The sequence below is a fragment of the Pyxicephalus adspersus genome, chromosome 1 (assembly GCF_032062135.1).
Source record: "Pyxicephalus adspersus chromosome 1, UCB_Pads_2.0, whole genome shotgun sequence".
In the NCBI taxonomy this organism is placed as follows: domain Eukaryota; kingdom Metazoa; phylum Chordata; class Amphibia; order Anura; family Pyxicephalidae; genus Pyxicephalus; species Pyxicephalus adspersus.
The window spans coordinates 36,616,208-36,639,453 of NC_092858.1; positions in this window are offsets into that span (position 1 = coordinate 36,616,208).

Here is a 23,246-nt window from a genome sequence, read left to right on the forward strand (position 1 = left end):
ATCTTTGTGAGCAGAAGTTATTCTTCCCTCCTTAGTGAAGAGGTAAGGACAGTATTACCATGCACATTCCCATGTCAGCCTGTCAGATGTTGGCCAAGTGTCCTGATCCGTGTCACTACATAAGTGACATAAAAAGTGTGTGTTGCCCTCCAATTTGGGGTGACAGTGCAGTTTTTACAAAAAAGATACCAAACAGCTAGAAACAACATGTGGCTTGCATTAACTTTGCCACAACCCCACTGGAACTACAGCACAAAAGCAACGTCATGGAAATGCATGTATAAAATGTTTCCCTACTGCTCCTACTGGAGTGGTTGGGGTACCGTGGCCGTGCTAAATTCAGTGTAAGACACATGATCATATTGTTACCTATTTCCCAAACTGGAGATCCAATTAACATTTTGATTTTATTTGCATCTGCTATGTTCTTTATTTATAACTTTTATACAATTATTATTAACTTTATTAACTTTTATGAAAATGTACTACCCATCTAATTACCCCTCTAATATCCTTAAAACAACATTATAATGTGTAACATTGTGTTATGTGTAACATTGGATGCGTTAAACACCAAAAGAAAGGCTGGAGCTGTTTTACATTGCAATGCACTCTTTTAAAAAATGCCATTAAAAGTGTATTAGTTGGATGATCATATCTGGTCAGTAAGTGGAGCCTGGCTGGGGCCCAGTGAAAACATCTGCTGAAGGATCAACAATCTCACTGTTACGGTTGCTCCACCTCAGAATTTGGCAATGCTCTTTAAATGCCACCCTGCCCAGAAATATTCACACCCTCAGAGTTCGGTTGCTCTGACGCAGAGCTCAGGCCTCCTGGTGAGGCTTCAGGCGTCGTTGTGGCTCATTGCGTCATTGCTAAACCCTGTGGAAAAACTTGTTCTTTTTTCACTAGCCCTGGATCTCCACTGTATGCTGCTTCTGTAATGTGGAAACATACTCTCACTTTGTAGTTGTGCATTGTTTGGCTTTACATACTGGGAATAGTTTGGAATCACAGAAATGTTCTTATAAAACTCACAGGAGAAGTGTGGAGTATGAAGAGGCTTGAACATAATATGTTTTTTTTTATAGAGGAATTAGGATGGGATTACAGAAGTCAAACAAAACTTTATGTCACTGTATTTTTTAATCAATAAAAACAAGACGTAAACACCAGCCAGATATAAAAGATCACACTTGGAGAAGAAACTAGAAAAATATTTTTGGGTAAGTGTTTAAAAGTACAGAGCCAAAATTTAAGCGTGACAGCCAAGTAACTATCATTTACCCAAAGAGAGCAACCCACAGATTGCTCTCAGAACAATTTTCTTTTTAGCTAAGTAGCTGCGTGATCGCAGTAAAGTATAGCTTCCAACTAATGTTCAGGTCTGTATATTTACCACAACAACTACAAATGGGGAGCAAGTTTGCAAAAATGAAGAAGAAACTTTAAGGTAAATATACTAGTATTACAACTTTTTCACTCTCCTTCCCTCCATCTCTCTCTGTATATATATACCTTGCCTTTACAGAAAATAATAAATATTAACATTTAGTCAATTTTTTTCTAATAATAAAATGTGCCTAATGTTTGTTAAAAGTTTAATTATTGCACAAAGTAACTGTATTACATATAATGAAAAACTTAAAATTGCATTAGAAATTTGCATATATTTTGAAAGATAAATTAAGTAAAGAATATTCATTTCTATTATACAGATTTAGCATAATACAAAAGACTAGTCTTTTTAAAAAGAAATTAACAAAAGTAGCAAATCAGTGGAAACTTGCCAAAAATATTAAGTGTTTTTATTACATGAGCCAAAAATGTGAACTGTACTCTGATTAGGAAGACATAATTTATTCCCCCCACCACAGTGGAGTAGTTTATAAATATAGTTATAGGGTTATTCAATAACGATCCTGCATATGAATTATGCTGTGATAACAAGGTAGTTTGTTATACATGGATAGACTTTCAGGACAGAAACTTATCTCCCATGTCTGGAACTGAAGGCCTTTTTCTACAACGCATTGCAAATTGATTGGCTCAAACCCTGGAGCTTTGTAATATAGTAACAATACTAATTTATGTGGTAAATGTATTATATTCACACTATGAAACACTGTAATTAAATTAGTTATTTCTTATTAATACATTTTATATACTTTCTATTGAAAAATTTTGAATGTAGACTTATACATGATAAAAAAAGTATGAGAAATATTAGATTCTAGTTAAAAACAAGGCTGTTAGTTGGATATATAGTTCTGGTTACTATCAGTGAATTAATGGCAAATGTAGTATAATGTTCAAAGTAAATAAGACACTATGCTACTAGGCTCCAGTCCACTGATTTGTTATATGTCTCATGGTTTGGATATTACAGACAGCGTAAAGGACATTCTGCAAAAACATTGTGTAAAGGTAGTTTGTCTAACAACCTTGTGATCAGCAGGTATAAGCATTTGTGCTTCTATAAGCAAAGTTGCTCATCTATACATTGGGTCAGCTATGTTAAATATTAAGAATCTGTACTCATATTAGAGGAATGGCTGATGCGGTTGTTTGCTCTTGTTAATTATTTGCACAGGGTCATGACAAATTGCTCAGCATTTTCTATTTAATTACAACAAACTGAAAAAACTTGAATAACAGCATTAATTAAAATAATTTCAAATAAGCAAAGCACGTCTTCAAATATAAATGCCTGCACATATGAAATATTTTGTAATGCTAAACAATTTTCATGGAATCCTTTGAATGTTTTCAGTCCTTTGAATTGTTTAAGGCAGGATTTTCATGCTTGTTATGACAATGGCTAATTGTCAGATGTTTCATGGCAAATGATGAAACATCTGGTTTTAGCCCATATATATATACTTATTGAATGAGCATGCTGACCTGTATCTGTTGACCGTGGGTTTACTGCATGTTGATTGCAGGTTTGCTTTTAGTCATGAATAGATCCTGAAAACAGTCCTCTGTTGCACCTTGTCTGTCCTAAATGGATAGAATAACACAATATCATTAATATTATAAATAATAATGTCTGTGGGAACAACTACTACTAGCAATATGGTGTGCCAACGGCAATCATTTAGATGTTTGCTTTGTTCTTTTATAGGGCTGTCTCTTTTTACATCACCCCATTCCTGTTGTATCACAAAGTTTTGCTGATATGTATGGCTTCCCTAGCTCTTTTCTAAAATGGCATGCAAAGTATTTAACATACTACTAGACTATGAGCTCTGCGATGTAGCACGCTATGGTTTCATCATCCTAACATGTTGTGAGCCTTGTGATGTAGCATGTTTTGTTTTCATCATTGGACTCAACTATGAGCAATGTGAGGTTGCATAGTATGGAATTATCATCCCTCCAGCCTGTGAACACAGTGGGCCTGATTTATTAAAGCTCTCCATGGCTGGAGAGGATACACTTTCATCAGTGAAGCTGGGTGATGGATTTCTTCCAAGTCATTTGCTATTAGCTAGCAAATGTTATGAATCTGGGACCAGATCCATTTCAGGTTTGCAGGATCACCCAGCTTCACTGATGAAAGTGTATCCCCTCCAGCCTTGAAGAGCTTTAAGTAATCAGGCCATCAGTCATTCCTCTAGAATGTGAGCTCCTCTTTCTTTGGTTTCATCTTCCTTCTTGAATGGGCTTGTCAGAATACATAAAATATTTACACAATCTTTCCTAGTTCTATATATCCCCAGTGTTTGAGCAGTTATCAATTTTGTTAAACATTTGGTTTGTGGTTTTGAAACCCTTATTGCTTCCCTGAAAATTTCAAATTTAATAGTGCTAGAAAGAAACATTTCTCAGAGTGTCAAAAAGTAGTCCTTCATTGGTGCATACAAATAGTGTTATTAGAATTACAAAAAATGTGTTGTGCTTTTGTACCAGTATGTATCTTTTCATTTTTTATGAACTTGATTTCCTTTATCCACTCAGTCAGTAAAGAACTAACATTTTGTTTCCAGCATTAAGGAGTAGTAATGGGTTTATGTGGCTGCATTCAGTTTAACCACCTGAGCGTTACACTGAGGTTTAGATTTCTGTACCAAAAGTGATCCACTGTTTTTCATGAAATTTTTTTTTTAAATTGTAGACCTGTAACTTACAGAAATATGTCCGAACAAGGGATCTAGTAGATATTATGAATATAAAAAATGTTTGAAACACACAATCATGTAAAAAAAAAATACTTTTAATAAAATTAAAGGAAATTAGGCGAAGATCAGCAAAGGTAAGATAAGACACAGTGTTACACACTAGCCATTCAGGGAATAACTGGCAATTTTTAAAACTTTGATTCTGTATTTATTGGGGTTTGTTTTGAATTATTTTGTATTTGATTGGATACGGGAGTTTGTATCCAATCCAATACAAAATAAGAATTTGAATTTGCAAGTTATTTCCTTTTATTTTATTTTTTTTAATTTTTTTGTATTGGATTGGATACTGGAGTTTGTATTCAATCCAATACAAAATGACAGTTTGAATTTACCAATTACAAACTTTGTATTTATTTGAATTATTTTGTATTGGATTGAATACAGGAGTTTGTATTGAATCCAATACAAAATGAATGAATGAGTTTCTATTTAAATTTCCCGCACACGCGCCGACGTCATCACGCACGCAGGGAGGAGCCGTCCGTTTTTTTTTTCTCCGCCGGACGGCTTCTCCCTTCAGAGATCATCCGGCGCTGGAACGAGAAGGACGTGGGACGATCAGCGGGACCAGGTAAGATGCCGGCCGGTATCTTGTGTTCCGCCGGCCGGTATCTTGTGTTCCGCTGGCCGGGCGGCGGAACACAAGATGCCGCGCGGCGGAACACAAGATACCGGCCGGCATCTTACTGGTCCCGCTGGCACCTGACGCTGGAGAGGGAGATCGACGGACGACGATGGACGGAGGACGACGCTGGAATAGGAAAACGACGCTGGATGTGCACAGCGGGACCATGGAGGTAAGGCTGTGACAAAAATACGGGCTTAACCATCCTAGCCATTTTTTTTTGCCCGTACGAAGGTCGGGCATAACGGCTAGGTGGTTAATAGACATACAGTGAACCAGGCACCGCAATGATGACACAAAAAAACCTCTTTGGTAGGGAGATGGTCTTTTCATGAGGCTAAGAGGGTAAAAAGGGTCTATTTTCTACAACATACCTAAAAAACTTTTGGTATGAAAATAAAGATTGATACCCAGGTGATAATATTTGTGACTTTTAAAGATTAAATGTCCCTGGGCAGTAGATGTGACATAGCTCAGATCTGGGTGGTGGAGCCAGGAATGCTGGAGATTATTAAAATAGTTTCTTGGTATGTAATTCAACCTATATCTTGTTACAGCTTTATTTAGTTTATATATAGCTTTGCTTACACTTCCAGAGAACTAGTAGTAAAGTTATAATTACTAAATACCTTAACAAGTACAGGCAAAGGAGACAATTATGATGTGTTTACTGTCAACAACTATATGACTGGGAAATTCTGCTCATGTTTAAAAAAGGACATACAATTAATTGATCCCCAAGCCATTCAGTAATCCAGTGTATTTAACATTTCATTCCCATTTATAAACCTATTATTCTTTAAAAACTCTGTTTTATATGTATCGACCATAGCAACAGTGTCCTGCTTGTGTGCATATTTTCCTCTTTTTCATTTGATTGTTGAGGTATCCCCAACAATTGTCTTAAAGTTAGTACATTGAGCCCATCAACTTGGTTAAAGCTAAAGATTATTTAAAAAAATTATGTATTTAGGTGTCCCATGATGGCTTTCCATCGGATAGCTCCTTGACAGCCTGAGGAGGGGATAGTTGAATAGTACTGGCTGTGTCTCAAACAGGAAGGCTGAGGACATCTTTTGATACAAAAGAAGTACTGCAGGGGACAGCTATATGTTAAACGTATGTATTGCAACACACAAATTGTTACAAGACTATTAATGTTTACTGGCTTAAGTATCTGTAAGATATTTATTAAGGGTGTAAAACCCTTGCAGGTATTTTTGGGGCAATGTGTTTCTTACCACAACTCAGGAACAAAACCAGTGGTGTAACAGTATATGTAGTAGCCAGTCAATTGCAGGGGGTGATGGAGTCCTCATTAGGGGTGTTGTTGAGGCAATTTAAACATAGCTCTTGCCCAGGGGTGTGGTCTTAAAAAAAGAAGAGGGGGCACAGTACTATCCATGGCGAGTGAGCATCATTGTTAAGTAAACATGCCCTCCCTACTACACCCCTGCCTATGTGTCACTATGTGTCTGCGATGGGACAGTGGGCAGGTTGTGTTCAGAGAGGCAACCCGCCACCACACTGAGCCTGCGATTCAATACAGAAGACATGGTCTACTGCTCTAGCCGTGCACCACTTCTCCTGATCCTGGCGGCTCCGTGCGCGAGCTTTTTCCGTTGCTGAATAGCGCGACCGCGTACGATTCCGGATCGCTAGTACGAATGCGCGAGCGATAATCCGATTCTGCTTGATGAATCAGGGACACTGACTCTGACTGGTTGCTAAATACAAAAATATATTTTGCTGTAAGCCCCTTTCACCCAGAGACAAGAGAAGAATTTTCCTTTCTGTACTTTACTTATAGCCTACGAGTAGGAATGTGAACCAGTAAGTTGCCCCCAGACCAAAGATCCAGTTAAGGCTTTTTCTGGTTATTCTTTGGAGAACAGACTGAAGTCTAGATCACATTCCCTATTAACCAATCTGATTGCTGTAAAACATCTTTTACAGCTCCGTTCAATGCACAACATACAATAATGTTTTTTTCTGCAGTGTAGCTGCTTTCCTTAAGTTGTCCTGGACGTTTCACTCTAGGGAATCTCTTTTCATGCTCCGTACTTTGTTTCCGCACTTCATCTTGTTTCTCATTACTTCCCTTGTCACCACTTCTAAATAATCATTTAGAATTTTTGTTTGCATGGCTTAAATAAATGATTCCCAAACGTTCCTTCCCTGAAGACTTGTAAACAAAGCATGGGAACAATACAAATGTTATATACACAAGCCATAAACATATAATCACCAGCTTTGTCCATTGTTGGGCCACAAGGGAGACCCTGATTAAAAGATATTTGAAGTGCATTCGTCCTAGAGTCTACACCAGTCCAGAATGTCATCACAAACCTTCTCTCAGATGTCTTAGATTTGGGTTATGTAACCAAAAGTGATTGTAGGTAAACGTAATTTCTAAATTCAATATATGCCATAATTATATCTGTAGGGACCTGACCCAGTAAGAACAACTTAACCCATTTTACCTGGTATTACATGTAAAGGCATGTTACAATAAGTACAATAAGTCATTACAAAAAAAAGGAATATGGAGCCATACTGAATACTGTTTTCGAGCTTTGTGGTCAAATGCGTTTATCATGTACACAGTTTTCTACTCACTTGTTTAGAGACATACACTTGTGATGGGCTAGTGAGCTTGAAGACTTCATCCCCTGCTGCTCATTAAGGTAAATGGATAAAGGTCAATTGCATCATTAGTATTAGTAATATGTAACTTCGTAAACTACTTTGCTAGGTTAGGGCATAGCTTTGGGGAGGGGGTGGAAAACTTAACCATCAGGTCAGAGGTCCAAACATTACTGCTGTTTGCCTTTACTTACTAGTATTGTGTCTTATGTTTTGAACATGTTTCCTGGTATTTCTGTTCAGATGTCTAATACGTGTATGGGAATTGAAATAGCTGTACATTTATTTATGTTTTACAAATTATAACTACCTCTAAGGCTAAAAGTGAATGGTTGTTTAAGAGTAGTAGTGGGTTCTAAGGCATTATGTGAAAGTGTTCAGAGAGCTTCTCATGCTATCCAGTGAACAGAGCAAGTATGCTATTGTTAAAAAAGTTCTCTAAATATTCTTGTGTATCCCCTACACAGGTAAAGGACGTTAGGGGGGCACAATATATGTGTATATATAAAACCTGTTCTGTATAACATGCCACATCCTCTCTCTCACTTCCTGCATTACCAATCCCATACGAATACTTAAGGTTTCTTTAAATCCAGGGATGTGTGTGAGATGCGGTAAGCATGGGGTGCCAATATTACCAGCATCAGTGGATTACTGACAAAAGGTAGTGAGGAGGATTGATGCAGTATAGCAATGTCCACATGAAAAGCTAATGATTCTGCAGGTAGGCTGTCATCCCTGTTTATGTATATCATTTTATCTAGTTATATATCCATTTGTCTAGAATGTACCTGGAATACCGAAAATATTCATAATTTGTTAAATAATGGCCAATTGACACTGAAAATAGAGACCTACTACTATTGTCAACGTGGCATACATAGGGGTTAACAAATACAATAATTTAACTGAATCTCTTTAAATTGATTTTAGTATAGCATTCTTTGCCTGCATATTACATGTATCAATATTTTTCTTAAATCCTTAAACTTTGTTGTGCATGGGGTCACTATTACTTTATAGTGCCCATGGCCTTTGATACCTTTGTTATGTTTGCATGGGTAAGGAAAATAGAGGTTTGAAAAGCAGGACTTTCCAGGGCTATCTTAATAAAATCAAGAATTTTATTATATTACATAATAAAAGACATAGACAATTAAAGATTTCTAAAAATATTCACATTAGCTGACACAAAAGGCAATTAGGACAAGTCTCAAGTCACCAAGAATTCTTCCAAGTCGAATCCCAAATCAAGTCACTTCATTTATCCCCATTTGTCCCCATATAGAAACAGAGCTCTGATCCTGTTCTTGAGCACAGGATCGTATTCCAAGTCCAAGGCTTTCTCCTCTTACAGGTGAATGGGGCAGATAGGAAGGCAGTGAGGCTTCTGATACCTAGCCTCCCCCCACTTCAGCTGTCAGAGAAGAAAACTTGGAATGCAAGAAGGGTGGTGAGGAAGGCGGTGTTATGTTACAGAACACTCCCTGCCTTCCTCCCCACTTTTCTTCCATTCTAATTTTTCTCCTCTGACAACTTAAAGGGGGGGGGGGGGGCTGTGTAACAAAAGGCTCACTGCCTTCCTTCCTGCCCCATTCAGCTGTCAGCAGGGAAAGCAAGTCAGGAGTCGAGTTGCAAGTCATTCATTAGGTCACCTAAATTGGACTCAAGTCCAAGTCTCGCAACTTGAGTTCCAGCCTCTGTTGCTTTCTCCCCAAAGCTGTTTCATCAAAAGAGCCTAATTGTTTACATAGAGGGAACAAAGGACAGTACCCTTTATTCGAGGCGTTCCGCAACAACTAAGGTTGCTACTTCAGGAATGAGGGTATTGGATACAGTGTACAATCTGTTGATTTTGTACAAAAGGTTACACCACTGCTAGACAGCAAAGATCAGTTGGTGACCTGACTTTTCCCTCCATAGTTAATCCATACAATTTTGTAATCTCCCTGCCCCTTGAATGTAACTGGATAGGGAAGGAGCGGATGAATTCTGATTAAGTGGTTCCTCTGCTTTCTCGTTCTGTCAGCCTGTTCATGGTCAGCACAGATGTGTATAGCACACATGATTGACTCCTAATAATCAGTCTCTTTCCCAGTCTGAGTATTGGTGTACAGGGAATATTAAGAGGCTGATTTTAAGACGTGGAGGTATTTACAACTAATTAGGCATATTTTTATGCTGTTTCAACTGCCGTCATTGATGTATTTTTACATCTTCCTGGAGTTCAGCATTACATTCAATGTTTTTTTTTCTATCATATCAGTTTGTAATATTATAAATCACATGCTCATTGCTGTATAAGGCATACCCAAAGACAATATTTTAAACAGAAAGCTGGGACACAAGTGCTCACTTAAAGCCAAATGTCATAAACAACATTATAAAGCCATTACAAGTAATCCAGTGAAGGAAGAGCACAAATTCAAAGCATTCAGTAACATCTATAGTCCTCACTAACATTCAGTAAGGCTGGATGAATGTTGAATCCATTAACCAATCCATTGGTAGATTGATTAATATTTATTTATCTCCATTCTTCTGTACTAAAATTTACTATCTTAAATTTATATTTAATTGTCAGATATGTGGAACCTGCTCGGATAAGGATTTTATTTCAAAAGACACCAAACAAAAAAAACTATTTGCATTCGAATTGGTAAAAATAATATATTCCCATTCTGTTTCCTAGGACCAAAAGGCCTCCACACACTTGGGATCATAGGGCCTCTACACATTATTATTGTGCTTGACAAGCTCCAAATATTAAGGAGTCCTTAAAAGCTTCACTAAATGTCAGGAAATGTGTTGATATCCCACCTTGCATGTTTTTTTAATAATGAAAGCAATGTGTGTGCAAGACAGTGAGATTGCAAGTTAGTGAGATGCAATGATTAATATGGTAATATTGTCAGCATCATTATTGTAGTTCTCCTAGTCATCTGCCTAACTCTATAACTTAAAAAACTGCAAAACCTACAATACAGGTAGTCCCCGGGTTACATATGAGATAGGGGGGTGTAGGTGTGTTCATAAGTCGAATTTGTATGTAAGTCGGAACACGTACATTATTTTAATAAATACAATTAGGACACATGTTCGTCCCAACATATTATTAGGCAGCATGGTGTCAGTTACTGTATAAAATCGTCACTGTGAGTTAATCACAAAAAAAGCAAAAAAAAAAAAAAAACTTTAGGGAGCCTAGACATTCATTACCTTCTGGAGCAAGCTGTGATATTGCAAAAAGAAACAACTGCAGAGTTTGTCCCGGTCAATAAGGAGTTACAAAATGTTACATATCAGCTCAGTTCTTATGATCTCCCACAACCTCAGCTGTGTTTAGCAAAAGATTTCTTCTGCAAGTCATGCAAACTTACCCCCCCCCCCCCCCCGTCCAGTCTCTGTCCTGCACTGGAAGGAGCAGGAAAGCCCGTTCGTATCTAGAAGGCGTCCGTATGTTGGATGCCGGGGACTACCTGTATAGCACCTTGCTTTCCTATACATCTGTACTGCATATTGTTTTTTTTACGAATTATGCTTCCCAGGTGTTTAAATATCTGTTGCTATCTGATCCAAACCAGCCAAACACCCACAAAACACACATCAGAAAATATAATTGAATGTCAGGATATAGGCATTCAGGTATTTCCATTCTTAATAAACACTAAATAAGGTTTAAAACTTCCTCGCTGACCTCTGTAATTGCAAATACTGCAGAGCAATTCATCCTCAAACACAGCAGACATTATTTATTTTCAGTGGCTCAGATAACTTTGTAAGGTAGAATTTATAAGGTAATAAAAGTCTTTTTAAATTCTGCAAAACTATAATTTCAGTCTCCAATTCACACCAACCTAGATAAAAGTAATTGCATGTCTTAATTGCAAGGTGATCTGACAGACTAATTAACTATGCTAATAGAAAAGATCAGAGAAACACTTCTGCTAAACCTTGTAGGAAAAGAACTGATGAGCCATTGAGTAGAACACCGAGGTGGGAACAGAATTGTTTGGATGTAGATTATCTGGCAGGAAATAGCCTGTCAAAGAAGTTTATTGATGAAATCATTGTTTACTGTACATCCATCTTGTGATTACAACCAAAACAGCAAAACTACAAATATACAAAAGCTAAAGAAGACGGCTTGAAAAATGAAGGTATCCTTGGCAGGAAACAATAGCACTTTAAATATTCAGTGATATTCTGAGATATTACTGTAACATTTAGATGAAATAAGTTTTAACTTTTTAATATTATTAATATTATTATTAATAAACAGAATTTATATAGTGCCAACATATTTCACAGGTCTGTACATTAAATAGGGGTTGCAAATGACAGACAGATACAAACAATGAAACAGGATGGAGGACCCTGCTCAGAAGAGCTTACAATCTATGAGGAGGGAGAAGTAGCACAATAGGAGGGGGAGATATGGAATGGTGGGAAGTGGTGCGATTTTAAGAGAGAGAAGAAGACAAAGAGGCAAGTTTTAAAAGATGGGTTTTAAGAGCTCTTTTAAATGAGCAATAAGTAGGAGCAAGCCAAATGAGATGTTGAAGACCATTCCAAAGAGTTGGGGCAGCCCTAGAAAAGTCTTGAAGCTGTGCATTTGATGGCGTTAAAAGTGGGGAAGTCATTAGTAGGTTTAGTAGGTTAGGAGGGACGAGAGCAACTAAGGATGTATTTCTCCTTTTCAGCTCAGAAATGTAAGTGGGACAGGAGCTGTGAAGGTATTTGAAGGCAAAGCACAGTAGATTAAAATTAATTCTAAGGTTAAATGGAAGCCAGTGTAGAGAATTGCAAAGAGAGGTATCAGAAGAGGAATGTTGGGAAGAATGGATAAGTCTGGCTGCAGAATTTATGATAAATTGTAGAAGAGAGTCGGGTTAGTGGAATACCAGAGGAGTATGTTACTATAGTCCGGAGATGATAAGACCAGGAACACTTTCTTATGATAGAGAGTGTTTCCTATGGGATACTGCTGTACTGCAGCAGTTTTTGTGGTGGCTTTGAAGAAAGGTGGCTGTTGTCTTGAAGTGACTCTGTCTCTATTGTAAATATTGTAAACTCTTTTATCAAAGAAGTCAGTAATTACTTACCTTTTCCTCCTGCCAAATGTGCAGAACTCTGCCCCATTGCCTAAAAACATTTAGCTAAATTTCAAAGGGAAACACTTCGGGAATGTGGTCCCCACATTCACTGGTTTCTCCGGTTGACCTTTACATCACCACCCCAGGGGGAGCTACCAGTGAGATCTGTGTACAGTCTATGAGGTTATTCTGCTTTGATTGAGGTCTGAATGGGGGGGTATCTCCACTTAGGGTCCTCAGCCTAGGATGTATTAGCTGCCCAGGGGGGATGTCCTCCTGCCATTATGCCTATAACTTTACTTAAAGTATACACTACCCATGGATTTCAGTCATTCTAAATAAAAAAGCACTAGCTGCCCAGTGGGGATATTCTCCTGCCTAGCTTAGAACTTCACAAACCTGAAGTGAGCATATTATGCACATACACTGGCATGTTAATTTGTGCCACCATGGGGCAAGGGTGTTTAGCTGTTTCTAACTACATACATTTCTTAACAACTTTAAGTAAAGATTTACATTACATTGTAAATTTACATCTAAACATTCAGAAATTTGGAGAGTTTTCAGGTGTAATGTACACATCACTAAGTGAAGTAAACCTTAGGAAAAAGACATATAGGTAAAGAAGAGCTGAACTCGAGAAGCTGTTTTCAAAAAAGCCAACGGATGATAAAGGACTAGTTCCTGGTATTGCTTGTGGCCCCCTCAGCTGATTTTTTTCCTATTACTAACTTACAATGCCTTGTTTTGCACTGTGTCTTTATATTGGATTGACCATCTTGGTGGAGGCATGGATTTGCTTTCTTAGTACATTCAACATGGGAAACAGTAAGTGGCACAGTAACGACATCACTAAGTCTCCATCCAAATCTCCTGAAACTCCTGAGATCAGTCAGATGCAGCAAAACTTTAAATCCCACATAGCAGATATACAGCTATGAAGCTGTAGACATAAGAAGGCCAAGCAATGCTCACATACCAGGAAAAGCACTAGTATTTAGATACTGCCTATATACAAAAACATTTCCAAATTTACCCTGTTTAAGGGTAATTTACACTTTTTAAGTTGTGGTCTACTTAGTGGCAAACATAGACAACAGTGGAGCACTGTGCACAAATGGAGCCCCTGTTGGCTGTGGAGGGCCCTCATGCAGTGGCATACTTTGCATCACCCTATGTCCGCTCCCGGGTCTTCAAAAAAATTGAAAAATATTTGTTTTTTTCATCCCTCCTTGTGTATAACATACCTACCTTTTGTCTGTTGCTGGCACTTTTGCTAACACATACTTCTGGCCTGTCTGTATATGTGCTGTGCTGGAACAGTCAAATTTTTTCAGCGACTCACATGCTGGCTGTTTGAATTCTAATCCATTTGGCTGGGTATGTGCAGTCACATGTGCCTCATTTACAAACTTCTGGCTTGCATAAAGGATATAAAGTGTGACCCTTTTCTAAATCTTAAACAATAATTTCCATTTAGGTAATGAGAAAATGCAGATATATAACTGTGCATGTTTTTCTATACTCATAATTCTTGCATTAGAATGATTTGTCATTAGTGGTAGATTATGACTATTATAACTCAAACTTTCGTTCCATAAAGAGTTGCTATTTTTACCAACCAGATTTTACTCCTGTGTGGTAAAGCACTTGCTCTGGCTATATAGCCATGACTGTTCTACCCTTCTATTACTCCTTTGTTGTTTATTTCCTACAACAACCAAATTGTAATAACACAGTTTGAGGCCAATTTTGGGGAGGAAGCCAACAAATCTACCTGCATGTTTGAGGATGTGGGGGGAAACTGGAATTCCCAAGGGGAACCCATGCAAGCACTGGGAAAACAAGCAAACGGAAAACTAGTACTCAAGTACTGTAAAGGCCAGGGTGCTAGCCACCATGTAGCCATGTCCTCCCTCAACTATGCATGGTCTCCTTTCTTTGCATCTTCAGTTTTAAAATCTCCACACTAAAAGCTGGCATGTCACTTCTTCACAGTTGATTGCGGTGAACACTTGTCAATCAATGATTCCATTATACACATAGGTTTTCTTTGGAGTTTTATTCCTCTAGTACCAGAACTTCATAATGGCCTGAAGTTAAACACCTTTTGTAATCATAGTTCTGTCAATGATCTAAAAACAATTATAAAATAATGCATACAGAGTAACACCCTTACCTTTCACAGTGCTAAAATCACGTTCAGAAGTGGATTGGGCCAAGCACAGCATTCTCTCATAAACAGTTTGTAAACTGGCATGGGTTTATAATTCGTAGATGCCAAAAGAAGAGACAGTTTTGTCAATTTTGTTGTCTATAGCTGGAGTGTGGCATCAAATGAAATCCCATACCTACATCTATTCCCTACAACCCCCATTAACCCTTAAATAACCACAACACCTGTGGGTATGGAAAATATTGGCTGTTTATTATAACATAAGTTACAACATTTTTGTCACCAACCAATACATAAGAAGAATAAATAACAACAAGACATCCCCATCGTCAGGTGGCAGGTCCTCGAGGTCCCCCTTTCCATACCATTAATCCGCAATCTGTGTTTCAAACTGATATATGCCCAAACTGCTCCCAGGCGCCACTCATACACATACCTCCCATTTTTAACCCCTCAACAGCCATGTTACTCAAACTTGGAGACCCATACCACAGATGGCTGTCCACACTCTATTACTTTTTACTACACACCTACCCAACACACCACTCCTCCCGCCCCCCCGTCCACCAAGCCAACATTAACTAGGGGCAGGATGGGAATCTCTAACTATTCCTGACAAAGCTCTTCTTCCCTATTCTTTTATGTGCTTTCTTACCCCACCCATTGTCTATTAACAGCAAATCATATACCTAATCACTGACCTTCACCATCACCTGACCTTTGGCCTTCCCCCCACAGTCATGTTGGCCCATGCCTAGCTCCCCTCTTGCAGGCTCTAGGGCCTCCCTGGAAAGTCATTGGAGCTACACAGATCAATATGATTTCTAGCGAAAGTCTTGGCCATTGGCAGTGGAGGAAAACTTCAGAGTAGGAATACTTTGGGAACATAGTTCAGGGTTATGTGGTACCGTTGAATAGATAAAGATCATGTTCTGCCTTTGTAACCCCCAGCTCTCTCACTGGTAAGCAGTCATCCTCAGAACCCCTGAGCCCTATAACCACATTATCCATGTTACATAGATATGTGGTCAGAGCTGACATTTTGACAAAATCCACAGAGAAAATGACCGTGGATGTTCCTATGGAGTAATTATCAATTAGTTTCAGCAATGTTTCACACTATGCCTTTTAAACCCTGTTTGGGTCATCCACTGACTGTTGCCTTGGAGCACAGCAAAGTCTGGCACTATAGATGTATGTACATCACTCCGCCTGCACTGTCTGCCAGACAGCATCTCCCTTTGGAGGAGGCTCCACCTAGCTCAATGCATTTCGCATTAACCTCAGGCAAACAATATGATCTGTACTCTGCCTGTCTGAAGATATTTAAATCCAGCTCCTCCAAAACTGAAATTAACCTAATACTAACAAAAAGAAAACACACAAAAGAAAGGCTTAGATAGATGAGTATTTCAGCTGTCAGAATTAGTAACAGCTTCCATTCCGCCTCTTCTCAGTCATTCAGTTCTTGAAACCGAGGATCAAATGTTCCTGAATATCTGGAAAGATACATTGGAGCAAGAAGTGTCAGAGCAACAGATGCAAAATTAAAAGAGCTGGAATAAGTGCTGCTGTACAACAAAAGAGAAACAAAACTTGTATGGCATGTTTTAAAAAGTTTAACTATTTATAGTAAAAACTGGACTTTTTTTCGGTTTCGGGACTCCATCTATTGAGCTTGTAGCAAATAACGCATTTCACACATAAGTGTTTAGTCATATTTCTTATGTTATTTTTTTGATAATAAGAACATATACCAAGCTATCCATACACTTTATGATATTGTTGAATGACTGAACTCAACCACAAAATAAACCGAAAACCGACCAAAACAGTTATATTTACTGTTTTTTTCAATCAATATATGAAAAATCGTCAAGGCAAAGCAATTTTTGTTGATTTGGTAAATAACATTTTGAATTCAAGACCATTTTCTATGGTACAAATGATCTGTCGATTAGATAGAATAGTATAACTGACTAAAGTAGTGGATTTTGCATCAAATATGTGTAGTCAATTACAAAGATTTATTTAAATCGATCTAAATATGGATCACAATATTGAAAATAAAGTAAAAAACACAAACTGTATGCTTAGCATGAAGAACATTATTTCAAATGAATAGCTAGGAAGTTTCAATATCCTCTCAAAGTTGGTCACGTTGCCTAAATCTTCCAATATTCTAGGTCTGCTCTGCTGACATTAAAGAATACTGTTCAAAAAATATTAAGAAAACATTTAACATAGTGTTCCTCGGGGCAAATGATGATATAACATTTAGTGTGACTCCTGTGTATGTACTACAAAAACTTTAGTCCCAAAAACCAAACTCTAATTACCACCTGCAAGCCAGTACAAGGTCCTTCACTACTCAAGTTGCAAAGTCCAAAGTGGGTCCCCCACTAATAAAATGTAAAAAGTAAAATGTACTACTGCTATGGTATAGTTTGTAGGTCCTGCCCTTTCTGCACACTGCTCGGGCTAAGGCAGGGGTCTGCAACCTGCGGCTCCGGAGCTGCATGCGGCTCTTCAGCCTCCTTGTTGTGGCTCCCTTCGGCTGCCGCGGGGAGATCTCTGATGGGGGATCCCCTTCCTCCCAAGACACTGCGGAGGAGGGGGATTCCCTATCCGGTGTTCTATGAAAAAAATCTACCACTGAAATAAATCTACCACGGGGCGTGTACAAATGGGTGTGTACAATGACATCCCCCTCCTTTGAACCCCAATTCCTCTGGAATGGGGAGATGTACAAAACCAAAAATATAGGTGCAAGTGGGGGACACCTGTGACTAACACCCCCTAAAATTTAATTGTTAGGCTATCATCAGAACATAAAGAACTCTGCCCATCAAAAAAATCTACCGTTACACATTGCTGGAGGCACCTGAACCCCAATTTCTCTGGAACAGGAAGGGGGTACAGGTGAACAAAATTAGAGGTGCAAGTGGGGGACACCTGTGGCTAACACCTCCTAAAACTCCACCCATCAAAAAACCCCTACCCTATTACACATTGTTGGAGGCTTCTAGCACCTAAACCCCAATTTATCTGGAAACGGGGGTACAGGTAAAAAAAATTTGAGGTGCAAGTACGGGACACCTGTGGCTAACACCTCCTAAAAATTCATAAAACTCTGCCTATCAAAAAAATCTACCCTGTTACACATTGCTGGAAGCATCTAGCATCTGAACCCCAATTTCTCTGGAATGGGGGGGAGGCGGTACATGTGACCAAAATAGAGGTGCTAACACCCCTTAAAATTTCATCGCTAAGGCATCGTCAGAACATAAAGAACTCTGCCCATCAAAAAAATCTACCCTGTTACGTTAGAAGCCTCCAGCTTCTAATGTAACAGGATGATACGTTAGAAGCTGGAGGCTTCTAGGGGCATAGTTCAGTGTTTAATTTATTTCAAAGTAGGCCTACACATGCACACTTGTTGTAACAGGTAAAATTAAAAAAATATTAAAACTTTTAAAAGTTTATAAACTGTGTTATGTTTTGTCCAGACTATTTTTCTTTAGTGGAAGAGGAGGCAAAATGGCTCTTTTGATAGTAAAGTTTGCTGACCCCTGGGCTAAGGTGAACAAGGTGGCTGTCTCTATTGCCCACCCCTTGGCCTGTCCTGGCCTTGCCTACAAGACTGTTCTGTCCATTGCTTACATTGTAGGAATGAAGATATGTTGCCTCAGCACATGCAGAGATTTATCATGCTGGTTTGATACTTACCTACTTGCTTGGTTGTCTCACTTCATTTTCCAAAAGTGGAAATGTAAAATAAATCAGTATAAGCAATGGGGGTTTCATTTTAAGTGAACTATGTTTTAAGGCTTTTCGTTTCTTCAAAAGATGCAAACAATGCAGTTTATCTGTAATGCTATGAAGTTGTAAAAAAATAGATTTTGCCATTTAGGAATCTGTTTAAGAAAGAACACACTGAAACAAACAGAAAGATATGAATCTGCAAATATGCACATTTTTGGTGATGCATATAGTTTAATTTGTATTTTTTTTAAACAAAACTAATGTATGACTTTTAGGGCCTATTCCCAGTATTACACCGTGGTTACACATTCTGAGTGGTACTCCAATTCACTTTGCATTATAATGTACATGTGCAAGAGTTTAGATTGGTCCTAAAGACTAAAAAAATTGATCGATAGTATATATGGATAGTATATATATTCCTCCCTTCTTTAGGACATGGTCCCTCTGAAAAGAAAGTTTGTACTGCAAGAGAGTCTGGGAATTTAGTCTGGTGACCTGAGGTGGCCATTTTTTTCATTATTAAGTTAAGCCATGGACCATGCTGGTTTTGTGTTATGTTTATGCTGAAGTGAAGCTGTTTGAATTAGGCCTGTCCCTCAATAAACAGACCCCACAGTGTTCTACAATTCTCCTAACTCCACAATAGCTCAAATTAAACTTTTGGATTTTGAAAGGTGGGAGCTTTTTTTTAATAATGAAATGGCTTTTTTTTACAAGTATAGACCAAAACATTATAGTTACATAGTAAGTCAAGGTGAAAAACTACACCAAAGTTCCCTGAGTTCAACTACATAAGTTTAAACATATAGGGTATAGTTTTTGTTTTAATTGGTGATTTTAAAAAACAGAAAGGGGCTACATGACTTTTAAGGTACCTTAGTAAACACAGTTTCCTGGCACAAGAGACTTTGTATGTCTCTACTGCCAGAAAACTAATTTCGCTTTATATTAGTTCATTTTTTTGGCCATACATTGTACAATCCAGCCAAAAAGTGAAGTCTAGAACTGGAATGCTGCAATCCCATTGTATATGTGCTATTTGTAATAGAAGCTTCAGCACAGTTGCACCAGTGACTGTGTATCAGCAAGGGACAGCATGGAGTTGTCATTGCTGGAACAGAGTAAACTCAGGGTAATTTTGTAAAATAAATAAATTTCAATGTAATGGATCTCAAAGCTTCATAGCCCTAGTGGATTTCAAGTACTGTAGCCTGAAAATCTTTAGATGCACAATTTGTATTGACACAAAGTGCTGTCAGAAAAATTACTTTAGAAATTCTTCTTCTAATGGCAGCTAAACAACATGAGTTGAATGGGGAAAATATTCTCCTTCTTTTACCAAGTAAAACCCTCCACCCAAAAGCCAGTTTTTCTGGCGGTCTTCTTTAATACAAATTACATTTCCTGTCATTTATCATACATTGGTGCGAACCTCCTTGTAGACAAGCACAAAAGGGCAAAACCTAGACACAGTCTGTTCAGTCTGTTTTTTCTGGATCCGTCCTACATTTGTTAGAATTTAGAGAGTTTGGTCATATTAACAGCATTTTCTTTCATCTTCTCTTGTCGTTCATTTTTTTGGTTTTGCCTGTGGCACTTGGTCAACCACACTTAAGTGTATTATAGGAAACTTCCTTTATTCAGATTTTAAAAATTGTATCAGCCTTTTTCATCTTTGTTCCATTAGAATAACCGCCGAGATATTCATGGAGCTCAAGAACACTAGAATATACAGAAAACATACTCAGCCATCTGTTAATTTTTCAAGGATAACAATAAATGAACGCAGTTTTCCAAGAAAAGCAGAGTTTATTTTAGGCAAAAAAGCCATGTGCCAGATGAGGTTTTTGCTGGAAACACAAAACTTTTATCTTTTTTTCCTCAAGTTAATGCATGTTATCTTATTACAAAACAGATTTTCTATTGTCACAATGTTGCCAAGTCTCTCACTGGCACTTTTCTGTTCTTTAAATGTGATTTTTCTCTCAAGTCACATGCATGGTAGGTGTGTGAATATTAAAGCCAGACCTGAGCCAAAAAGCAGTATTGACATATAAAAAACCCCCAAATGGTCCAAATTTATGTGTGTAGCCTACCCTTGGATTGCTCGGAAAAGCTAAAGTTTTAAAATTGATCCCTGGTTAATGTAAGCCCCCCTCCCACATCTCCCTGCCACCCCCTCTAACTGATCACTTCCACTAAAAGAAAATCTCTGTGCCCTTTTTACTAAACATATGGTCAAGAGATGGATTCAGTTTCGAATCTTCCCTCTTGATATAGGCTTTTTCTTGTTTTCTGTGGGACTTTTTAGGCACGTATTTTTAATAAATCAATGTTTTTGGATATAATTTAAAATGTCAAATTTTTATTATAACAATCATGATTAAAAAATAACAATATTTAAAATAGCTGATATACATATCAGCCTAAATAACAATATACATACACATAAATAACATAGCTCAACAAGTCTCAATGGATATCTTTTTCGGCACGTTTCACAGAACTATTGTCAACTTCCTCAGGAAAAGACCATGAGATCCACAAGGATTTATAAGAATATAGTCTTTCATTTTTTCAAAAAAATTTTCAGCAAAAATACAAAAACAAAAATAAATCCACTTACATGAGCCAGCCTTCCACTGAAATTTAACAACCCCAAAATTCCTCTCACACCAACAACATGGATGAAATGAACATAGCAGTGCGTGAAGAGTGTAGAACATGTAAGACATTGTTTAGTATACCTGGATACATGGGACCTTTATAGTATACCATTTTCTGCAGAGTAATATCTATTTTAACATACCATGCCATCATAAATACCTCACTATACTATATAGAAAATTTATAGCCATGTTACTACCATAGCCACATGCTGTGGGGTAATATTTGCTATTGAGTAAGATGGCACTTCTGATAATGCCATCTGTCTGGTATAACTTTTTTGTTATTGTGACCTAACTGATACGGAAATTGTAGGAGCAGCACTATTTCAATGCTATTTTAGTGGGCCAGCTGCAAATCATATTTTGGATTCCTTTGGGGGCCAAAAAAAAAGAACGTTGCAGGCCAGATTTGTCCCTCGGGCCAGAGTTTGACACCCCTGTTCCAGAAGATGGAACCCAATAGAAGACACCTCTAGAAGTGTATTCATTTTTGTCTTCCTATTATGCTTCACATCTAGCATCATCCCACTAGCAGCACAAATGCCATGGTAGCCTAAACAGTTTGGCACTAAATTGTTTAACGGCAAAAAGAGGTTTTTCTATATATAAATCAGCACATGCATTTATGTTGTGTGGATATAAGGTTATGGAAAGAGTCAATTCAATTATTCCAATGAGGATACCTTAATGGGATAGGTTTTTGGAAAAATAACATATCATTAACCTTTACATGGTGGTGTATTGTACCACAGTAGTCTGTCTATTACATGGTAAGCTTTCATATGCTCTCTCCAATAGGCCATTATATTTCATAGTATAGTCTCTGTTTAACATTCAGTCTTTCACCTGACAGTTTTTTTCTATCCTGGCAATCTCCAATATAGCAATCGGTTCCAGGTAAGTTTTACTTGTACAGTGCATTCATAAATGGCAATTTTGTTCTAATAAAACAATGTCGCCCTAAATTTACATTCTCTCATATGGCCTTTTCATTATTATTGTAGCCTGTATTTAAAAGTGTGCTCAATCTATTGAACATAACCCTAACTGAACAAGGGAATATCTTGTACTAGGGTAGTAAGATAAGACTCTCCCATTTTGTATTGTGAGTTCTCTCTTTGCAATGAAATGATGATACAGCCATAACGGCACCTACACTCAAGCTTCATTTCCTTTTTCCCCAGAATGATCTGCACTTACAAATATCACCCCTTCCTTTTTGGGACTCCCCCCATACCAGTAAACACTTACTAACATTTTTTTGAGTTACAATCACTTGCAACTTTGTGTCTTTCCAATGACTACATGATATTTATGACTTCTCCGCTCATGCATTCCTTTTTAGTTAATTAAAAAAAAGAAAACCTAAATTTACCTTTTATTTTTTTTGCACACATTCCAAACTTATGTTCTTGTTGTGTTTTTATTATGCCATATATATTGAATTGTTTGCTTCAGTTATATTAGCCATTTTTTAAGTCAAACATTTTTTTATTGGTTTAAAAACATAAAAATATTTTTAACACCTAGATGTTCAAGTTTTAACACACGAATATTTCTTTCTCTTTCTGGATGACTACTCTTTAATAAACAGACCCACCTTTTGTTAGTTTGAACTTGTTGCAAAGATCCAGTGACAAAGAGAAACTCCATCAGTCATGAAGTGAAGCTATTCTTGGCAGTGGAGAAGCCATATTGTCAATCTGTAGCTTCATTCATAGCTTAGAGCTATTCCAGCTGCTTCTTTCAAGAACAGACACAGCCTTACCAATATGGACCCCATCCTTACATGAATCATGCAAAATCACTTTCTCTTGTTGCCCAGCTGAAACATTTCACTCTGCATGTGACCAGCTTATTACATTATATTTCATTTGCCGACTTCCACATGCCAGGAAATAATGGTGGTTTTGGAATGATATGTTTAAACAGAATTGTAAAGAAATTGAATGCGCAATGGTCTATTATAATGTAGTTTGAGTGCTTGCAGCTGCTTTGTTCTATAAAAGTTTATATTATCTAGTAATACCTAGCAAGGCATTTGAAAATGAATAAACTTTTGTGAGTACTTATTACAGT